General features: G+C 47.0%; 1 protein-coding gene across 3 annotated transcripts in view; it reads right to left on the minus strand.

The window, feature by feature from the left end:
- B3GALT1 (beta-1,3-galactosyltransferase 1) overlaps positions 1 to 4,803 on the minus strand; it is a 198,128-nt gene extending 193,325 nt beyond the window's left edge. For 2 of the 3 annotated variants that reach the window (XM_035332446.1, XM_035332448.1), the window contains exon 1: positions 4,709 to 4,803. The gene's annotated coding sequence lies outside the window, so the exon portion shown is untranslated. The remainder of the gene's footprint in view (positions 1 to 4,708) is intronic. The other variant, XM_035332449.1, reaches the window with a different exon arrangement.
- Positions 4,804 to 9,555: the final 4,752 nt, after the last annotated feature.

Genomic DNA, 9,555 nt, shown 5'->3' on the forward strand with positions numbered 1-9,555 from the left:
AGGAAAGGAAAGGAAAGGAAAGGAAAGGAAAGGAAAGGAAAGGAAAGCTTCACTTATATACAAACTAGTTTTAGATCTTCAAATACTTTGACTGATCCACCACGTCACTTTCATCCCTCTCAGCCATCAGGTGTGCATGTGAAAAAACTCTTAAGGAATGATACCGTTTGTAAAAATAGGACAAAGACAAAACGTTGTGTTGGAACAAATGCCATTCTGATGGCAAAGAACTCCAGAAGTACCTCATAAAACTCAGAGAGCAGACAAAAAATTATACATTAGTTTTGGTGTAGATACGTTTAAGCTAATACATATAATGAAAAATAATCAAAATCGTGCATGTACTATGCTGACTCAAAAGAAATCCAGGAATTATGATTTACAGATCCCAGGAATTATCAGTTTTATGTTCAACAGCAACCAGAAAAAAATCATAAAACATATGTACAACAAATGTTGAGCTAAGATATCCTCAGGAAAGGCACTTGGAACAAGATGGGACATTTAAACAACCTTGGTGCACCTACATCTCAAATACTCGGTGAAGTTCTGGACTCTGAATCTTAAGAAGGACAAACTGGAGTCAGAGAAGGGCAAATAAATTATCTAAAGACTGAGTGCCTGCCTTAGAAAGAGAGACTGAAGAGGCTCTTTAGTTGGAGAGAAGGCTCGAGTAAGATTTGATCAAACCACAAAGGGGGTGAATAAACTAATGTAAAACTTCTGCTTGCCAAATCCTCCAGTACAAGAACTAGGAGATATTTGATGAAACTAGCAAGAGATTAGTTTAAAAGAGATTGAACTGCTTCTTTACAAAGTTAGTAGTAAACTGCAGGGACTTGCCTTCACAGAATGTTGTAAAAGCAGTGAGCATCAGCAAGTTTGAAAAATTAGACAATTCTTGGATTGTGAGTTGATAAATGGGCTCTAAAAACACTAAGCAGTGATACACTCACCACCCCTAATACAAAAACTAAATACACTGTGACTGTAAGGGAACAGACTACATGAAGTAGCCAGGTCTATGTATTGCCCCTAGAAAGCATCTCTTAATGCCACTGCTGGAGACAGAACCCCGGATTTCAGAGCCCATTGGTCTGACCCAATACAGCTTTCCTTCTGTCCTTATATTCTTAGCTTCAGTTTTCTAAAGTATCTTCTTTTAAGCTCTTACAGAGCACGTACACACACACAAAAGACTACACCCCTGCTTCTTATCTGCTGTGAAAGATATGGCTCAGACCTGAGTAACAGGAGACCTTCAGTATACATTCTAACATATCCTATGCTAAGCATGAAATTAGCACTATATCTTTAAGCAAAAAGAAGGGTCAGACCCAGGAGGAAATATTTGAATTATTCCAGCCAATGTGACCCCCACAAAGCCACAGATGTTGTTCCACAGCAGGACCAGCTATTTCAGTGAAAATGTAGCCACCTGCTGAGGGACAAAAGAAACAAACATCAGTTCCTCAAACAGCAGAACTGCAAAATAGCTCAAAAGGAGGCAAGGTTAGGCACGTAAGTCATTCACGTTTTTACTACAGCAAATCTCAGAAGGTAGTAAGAGTTACAGCTTAGTGGTACTCAGAAGCCTTAAAAAAATGAGGGTGAAAGCCAGTATCTATAGGGTATTTTCCACACTTCTCTTTTACAAAAAGCATGTATACGTGAAATTGGAGGCATATTATAACTGAAGTATTTTGAGGCTATGGATAATACACAACACCATGTGCAAAGGGAGAAGGCATGCTGGCAACACTCCATATAAGTAAATAAATAGAGCTCAACAGAATCCTCACATGGGTTCAGTTGTATAATGTATTCTTCACCCTTACCATTAGCTCCCTCTCCAGTATTTGGTAATTTGTTGTTATTCAAAAGGAAAGAGTACACACGTAATGTATCACTATGAATATTAGTGAAATACATATGGTACACATTAAATTATACATTTATATATGCATTAAATTACGCATTTTCATTCATAAGGGAATAATAAAGCACAGTTTTGATGAGTAACTATTGCAGATATTTAGGTTATTCCCAAGAGTTTGGCAGGATAAACTGAGAGCTAGAAAATTCAAAATGAAGGAGCAATAAAAAAAAGTGTCCACCCCACACTATACATGCAAAATATCTAGTAATTTTATGTTTTAGGTAGTGATACAAGAAGAGAGGTGTGCTTGTAAATGAGGCTTATTCATCACCACACCTTGACACACCTCTGCATTAATACCATCCCCAAGCAGGCCCAAAGCTTGGAGAGTCCATACATCTTTTGTGTCTCCTGGATGAACTCTAGAAAGCTGATTTCAGCCACCAACGCATCTGCAGTCTGCACAGCTCTGCTGAAATTCACTCCTGCCTGACTGAGCATCAAAGAACAACTTGCCCATCTTCACCTCTCACCCTCTGTTGAAGATCTACATCCTCAGCCTCAGCAGCTGAATTCCCACATCTTGTTTAAGAGCCTCCTTTGTTAACTTCATTGGAAGCATTCACTGACGACACGGGAACCAAAGAAGAGCAGTCTTGGGCGTTCATATACGCCTATAGCAGTGCTAGGCAGCAGGAGATACTATCACCATTTGGAAACATCTGAAGCCTGTGAGTAAGCAGCACAGGGAACACTTGGATGCAGAGGCATGTTATACTTCTGCTTATCTCCAATTCTGCAGAGCTTCCATACATCAGCGTGTATAGTCACTACATTTGCTGGAGACATTATGAACAAGCTACAAGTCAGTATTTTAACTGCAGCTCTGAAACAACAATAGCTTTTCAAAAGAGATCTGTATACTGTTTGTGTGATCTAATACAACTAGAAGATGATGCATCATCCATCTTTTCTACAATCTTCTGCAACTCTTCAGTAGTTCAACTAAACGTAAATATGTATTTCTAAAAACACATCACTTGTTTTGCCTAGCTGCATCAAAATGACTTGCCTAAATAGTTAAGAAAAAGGCTACATAGCAAATATGGTGACAGACATTCTCCTGCATGCAAATCCTCCAAAGAGCAATCCCAGTGAAAGAAGTATAATGAATTAAGGCTACTCGTGTGCTGAAGGTTTTACCGATGATCCATTCATAAACTGGATTTTAGATTCTATGTATCATCCACAATAGGAAAGGAAAGTTGTTATTTTCAGTCTGTAGTCTTGCCAAATATTTCACTCATTCTCACCATAAAATTTTATGCCAAATTTGGCTTTTTCTTTCCTGAGAAGCAATGCAAGGAAAACATAGGTGAGGTACGAGGCAGACTGGTACAACTGAGCGCATCTCAGACATTGCGTCATGGCTACTTGGATCAGGATTACTCTCTGCCCTAGGCATCTAAATTAACCTAACATACTCTAAAGACATTGATTCAAGTAACTGAATGATGTTTCTGAAAAACTGGTTTGCCAATATGATATTTTGCTGGATCCATTCAGAATAAGTGATATACAAGAAACTGAAATTTCATTAGCCATTTATGTTCCCTCAGTACAGATATTTATTGGGTAAGTATGCAGGGAGGGAACAGCATTAGCCTGGCTCAGTTATAAATTCAACACCTCTAACCTTTCACTAGTACTTCCCACTCAGCTGGCTGTTTGTAACAACAGGTTCATGCTGGGTGTTCATGCTTGTTGCCTATCACATGATTTTTACCAATTCTAAATGCATGTCGTGCATCACGTGGCCAAATGCCTCCTTATAACTGAATTAAGGAATTGAAATGCTACATATCAAGAGAGAAAGAACCAAATCAATGCACATTTAGAAAGCAGGGAAGGAAGCTCACAGCCACGCAAGATTCCGAAAGTTAGAACAAAATGTTCCTGGTGTTTTCTAGAGACATGAAGCAGTTTCCTCATGATGGCAATGCCCAGGTCATCATATGCAAAGTAACCAAGACACAAGAGAGACCACTCTCTTCAGCTGTTAATTTTGGATGCTGCTTGCTTCCTACCAAGTCAATGTCACAACTCCCCTTTACTTCCACGACCGCAGGCAGGACCAGGTCCACTGCTTAGTCCGGCAGTGCCTGAACGATCCTTAAACGGCTACCGTACTGAGGTTCCTAATGCTTTCACTAACAACCACGAAGAGCATCTAAAAGGCTCTTTTCTTTCCCAAATCAACGAGATTGGACAACGCTCCACAGCCTCCCAGAACCACCTCCAACCACTGGAAGCGGAGGAGGTCGCAGCACGGCGAACGAGAGCGTGCGGGGCTCAGCGGGATCGCACCCCGGGCATCCTTCCGGCCCCCGCCGCCGTCCCGCCGCCCTCTCCCCAACTTTCCGCCGCGCTCCCCGCTCCGCAACTTCCAGGCGCGGCACCAGGCGGCCACGGCCACGCCTCGTGGGGCTCGGGCACCTCCCGGCGGTGCGGGCCCCGCTGCGAGGGGCGCTCCGCCGCCCGCCCACCCCGGAGCTCGCCCTGCCGCCTGCCGGAGCCCCGCCGGGCGAGCATCGCCCCCTCGCCGCGGTACCCAAGTTAGCGCCCGGGGACCGGGACGAGGCGCCGCCGCGCCGAGCCCCGCCGCCGAAGGGCACGGCAGAGGGCGGCGGGGGGGAGCTGCACCGGGACACGCCGCCCCCTCCCGCCCCGGGCCCCCCGCCCGTGCCGGTGCCGCCGCCGGTCCCCCCGGCGCCAGGCGCAGCGGAGGCGGGCATCCATCCATCCGCCCTCCCCGCGGCCGGAGCTTACCGGCTGCGCTCGCCCGCCTGGCCGCACGCCGCTCCGCGCCGGACTGCGAGTGCCGCTGCTGCCCGCCGCCCCGCCGCCGGCATCCCCGCTCCGCCCGCAGCCGCACCAGCCGCCGCCGCGGCGCCCGGCAGCAGCGCCCGCCCCGGGAGAGCGCAGCCCGAGCGCCGGGGGGACTCGCCCTCTCCGACTGACAAGGTCGGCGGCCAATCGCCGCCCGCGCAGCGCCGAGGAGGCGGGAGGGTGCGGCTGGCAGGGCCAATGGGAGCCCGCCCCTCCGGCCGCGCCGTTTCCGGGAGGGGGGGAGCCGAGGCTGGGCGGCGGGGGTCGTCGCGGGTGTGAGCGCGGGACGCAGCCCGCAGAGCCGGGCGGTGCGGAACGGGGCCGGGCGGGACGGATCCCGGGGGCCGGTCCCGGCCTCGCCCCCCCCCGGGGCGCGCTGTGGCCCCGGTGGCAGCTGCTGGCCACGGGAACGCGTGCGCTGGGGCCAGTCCTCGCCCTTCCCCGGCTGCGGGGCTGGGGCCGGGGATGCCCTGCTGGGGGAATCGCGCCTCGCCCTGCCCGTGCGGCCGTAGGGCGCCGAGCCTCGCGGCAGGGCGCTTTGTTCAGGGGAAAAAAAAAAAAAAAAATCCAGGGAGGATTTATTATTCCCGTCGCACCCGTTTTTAGTATTATTTTTCGCGGCGGACCCCAGGCGGGCCGGAGCCGGGCCCGCCCGCAAGCCCCAGCGCGGCTTTGGGGCGTAGGGGCCGGCTCGGGCAGCGTGGCCGCTCCCCAGTGGCCGCCCCGCCCCGCCCCGCAGCGGGCAGCGCCCCCTCGGACCCGCCCGGTCCCCCCGCAGCCCGCCCGGGTCCCTCGTCGCCCTCACCGCGGGCACGCGGCGCTCGGACGCGGGGCGGCGCTCGGAAGGGGGCCTCGGGCGGCCGCGTGCGTCCTGCGGTAAGCGCGCTGCCCCCCGCTGCCATCGCTGCAGGGCGCGGAGCCGAGGCTCTGCCCCGCTCGCTACCTCCGAAGTTCGGCCGCACCTTTGTTCCACCCGGTTTAGCCGCAGCAGCGATAGCGCGGGTGGAGCAGGTGCCCCCGGTGCCGGCTTTGCCCGCGGATCTGCCCGGGTGGCAGCGCCGAGCACGGCGGTGCGGAGAGGTGCCCGCGAGCTGCGTCCCGGAGAGCTCCTGGCTGCAAACGGCTCGGGGAGCGCTGTCCTGGGGCTGGGTAAAACTGCCTTCAGGGGTAACAAAGGAACAGCACCTGACACATCTCAGAGGTGACGTGACGTTGTGACAGGCTTGCAATCGGAGCTGCGGGCTGGAAGAAAGAGAAAAGTGTAAAAGCATATTAGTAAACAAAAAAATGAGCCAAGAAGATGCTAGAGGGGGGGAAGACGAAATCGTAAATGTGAACGTGATGTTCCTCTTGCCTGAGGACTCCAAATGCTCACCACGTGCCGGTGTCACCCTCTCACCCAGCCCCAACCTAGAAGAAACTTGCTCACCAGGGATCAGTAGAAGAGTGAATGTAATGCCAGGACAGGGCTGCAAACTGGGAACCGCGTGTAACAAATTTAACTGCGCTATTTTACTTGTCTTCCGTAATTAATGATTAGAGCGTAAAGATTTCAGCATAATGACAAACACTTCCCTCTACTCCGGTCTCTCTAAAAAGCCAGGTGATATTTGAAACAGTTCAAATAGTTGAAAACATTTCAGGGCAATGTTTCACTGCTAGGTTCTTTTCGGTATTGTTGATCTTTACACACAGTTTCAGCATTTGCTTGACAAGAAAAGCCCCTGACCCAGTTTCGTAGTTTGCTGGTGTGTTCATAAAACCTGACTCAAAGGGATGTGAAGGTTCATCAATTCCTAATGGCTTACCATCATATCTTATGCATTTCAGATGTTTCCAAAATGAAACGACCTCTTTAATTAAATGTTGATAAGCAAGTGTTTGTTGTGACTTAATGAAAGAATTTATTGTTCATGTTAGTATTGGATACTATTTATGGGCAGAATTCCTTGCTCAGTGTACCAGATGCTGGTACCTTCATCTGCTGAGTTCACAACTGCTCCAACTGTTAGGCAACCTGTAAGTCGTGCCCTCTCCTTTCACAACAACCTTTTAATGCAAATTTTATTCTGTTGAAACTGATCCACGACAGTAGCACGTTTTTTTCCCTTCCACTCTTCAACTGTTTTCTCTTGTTTGGTCACAGTGATACATTTGGGTTTGTGTCCAGTGTGAGCAGTGAACACACTCACCTTTATTTGGAGGAAAACGACAAAAACTGTTTTAAATGCTTTTTTATGGGTTTAGATGCTGTATCTGATAACTCAGGGCTTTTTTTTTTCCCCCCCTGGAATTTTATTTATTTATTTATTTATTTATTAGTTCAGGAGCTACCCCAAGCCATGAGAAAATAAAGTGTCAAAAATAGTATTTTATGTGTATCAAAAAGTATGATTTTTTTTGTTGTTGTTGAAGCAGAAGCTTTTTTTTAATATTTGATGTCAGGGAGCCATATTTTTAGCTTGGAAAAAAACCACCATACTTTATTTTACTGCCCAGTTTTACAAATGTTGCAGAACTAAAGCATTTCACACTTATAACTTTATAAGTGTATATAAGTGTATAAATGTTATAAGTGTTTCCTCCTGCAAAAAAGGAGGAAATATGAAAATAATCTCTGCAAGTACAGCTCTTCCATAGCAAGTCGTACTTGCTATGAAATGAGCTGAATAAACTTTCATTGTTTGTAATATTTAAATTTTATCTAAAAATGTAAACAGAAATTCAGAAATCCTGTCATAGCACTATTTTCCTGTTAAAGGAGTAGCCTCTAACATTCAACAGCAGTTTTTCCCAAACACATACACACCTCATTGTGTAAGGTAACTAAAACCTTGCTTGTCAGGAAAAGCTTGCAGTTTAGCTACCAGTATTTCAAATGTGTTGGAGATCATTAAACAGAATTTGTTCCAAATAGAAAGCCAGTAGGTCATCTAACATCTAAATGCCCTGTTTGTGAGACAAAACTTCTCAGGGGGAGATTTGCTGTTACAGGCTTAAAAGCACCAAATAATTAAAAGTGGAAAAGGTGTGAGAATGAGAAAGTGGAACAATGAAAATATAAGGCTGTTCATTAAAGTGCTTTATAGTACTCTTAATATTTTCTAAAATTTAACAGAGCTCATAATATCTGCTGAACTGTTTTTTTTGTATCCCAATAAAACTCTTTATGTTGGCTTAGTCCACAAACCTTTAATTTAGACATTGGGCACATATAAGGAAGGAGAGTCTGATGTTTCTTTCTAAATAATAATAATTAAAAAAAAAAAAACATAGTTGAAAAGTACTAACAGGACATACACAAGCTAAAGTACTTTAATTCACAGCACAAACAATGTAAGAAATATACGCATACAGCTCTGTCAACACAAGTCCATTCTGTCCTGGATCAACAAACCTCCAGGGGTGCAGAGAAAGTCAGGAATGACACCTGTTAAATCTTCATTTTAGCTGTAGAACTGCCAGGTAGATGCAAGCTGTGGCCTAAGTTCTGGCATTTGGGGCTTTGGCAGACACTGGGAACTATGCCGAGATTCAGCTCCAAAATACGCAAATAAAAAAACTCCAAAAACTCTAAAACTCTAGGGGGAGTACCAGAAAACAGAAAACCTCTTACTGGAGGGTGCTAGGCTAAAAAACCCATCAGCTTACAAAATGCTGCGAACATCCTCTGCCGTGGTGGGTTGACCTTGTCCAGCCAGCAGACCCCACCCTGTCACTCCCTCATGCCCTCCTCAGCAGAACAGGGGGAGAAAAACAGATGGGCAAGCTCTCAAGTGTGTTGAGATACAGAGAGTTTAATGTGAAAAGCAAAGCTGCACGTGGAAGCAAAGCAAATAGGGGGAATTTATTCACTACTTCCCATCAGCAGGCCACTTCCTGAGAGGCAGGGCCTCAGTATGTGTAGTGGTTGATCCAGAAGACAAATGCTGTAACCACAACTGTCCTCCTGCCTCCTCCTTTCCCCCAGCTTCTACTCCTGAGCACCACTTTGTGGGGTGTGAAATAGCCCTTTGGTCAGTTCCCTCCAGCCTCCTGCCCACCTGCGGTCAGGGAGGGGAGGGCTGGAGCTGTGGGAGCACTGCTCAGTGATGGCCAGAAGGCTGGTGGTGTGCTCTCATCGGCCCTCGAGCCTCAGAGGCAAAGCACAGCACTGTGTGGGCTGCCAGGGGGACGGCTGACTCCACTGCAGCTCAGTTGGCTTCACAGTGATTCACACAGCAGGAAATAACTTCTTTTTCTTTTGAGAAGTGACAGATCAGTCCTCTGCTTAAGCCTGGTTAGGCTGATAGTATTATTCATGGGTTGGCACCTTATTACAACTGAAATTAAAAATTATCTTTTATTTTGTCTGGCCTTGCTATGTCCTGTCCTCTGAGTATTGGCAGGCAGTGTTAGAAGGCATGCTCTGTCATAAGTGAGCCCTTCTAAGAGGCATGGTGTAAGAGCAGATCTTTGACATCAAACCGTAAAGCAGCCTTCTAGAGATTAACATTATTTCCCTCCCTTTTGGTAGCAGTTGAATATTTGGCTGATATACAGATGGAACACTGCCTGTACATATCTGTGGGAGGAATGTTTGATTATTTATTTTAAAATGCATTATAATTTGCCAGTGTTATTCAGCCCCAGTTGGTAACCCATTTGTTAATACTATGTTGATGTATGTTGTGGGATACCACTCACAGCTCTGTGCTAGGTGCAATATAGAAAAGTAAGGAAACAAGGTCCTTGACCCAAGGAGTTTGCTCACATGATCTCTGACAGAAGGGCATTGTGATCTGATT

This window comes from Oxyura jamaicensis, chromosome 7, assembly GCF_011077185.1.
Source record: "Oxyura jamaicensis isolate SHBP4307 breed ruddy duck chromosome 7, BPBGC_Ojam_1.0, whole genome shotgun sequence".
Classification (NCBI taxonomy): domain Eukaryota; kingdom Metazoa; phylum Chordata; class Aves; order Anseriformes; family Anatidae; genus Oxyura; species Oxyura jamaicensis.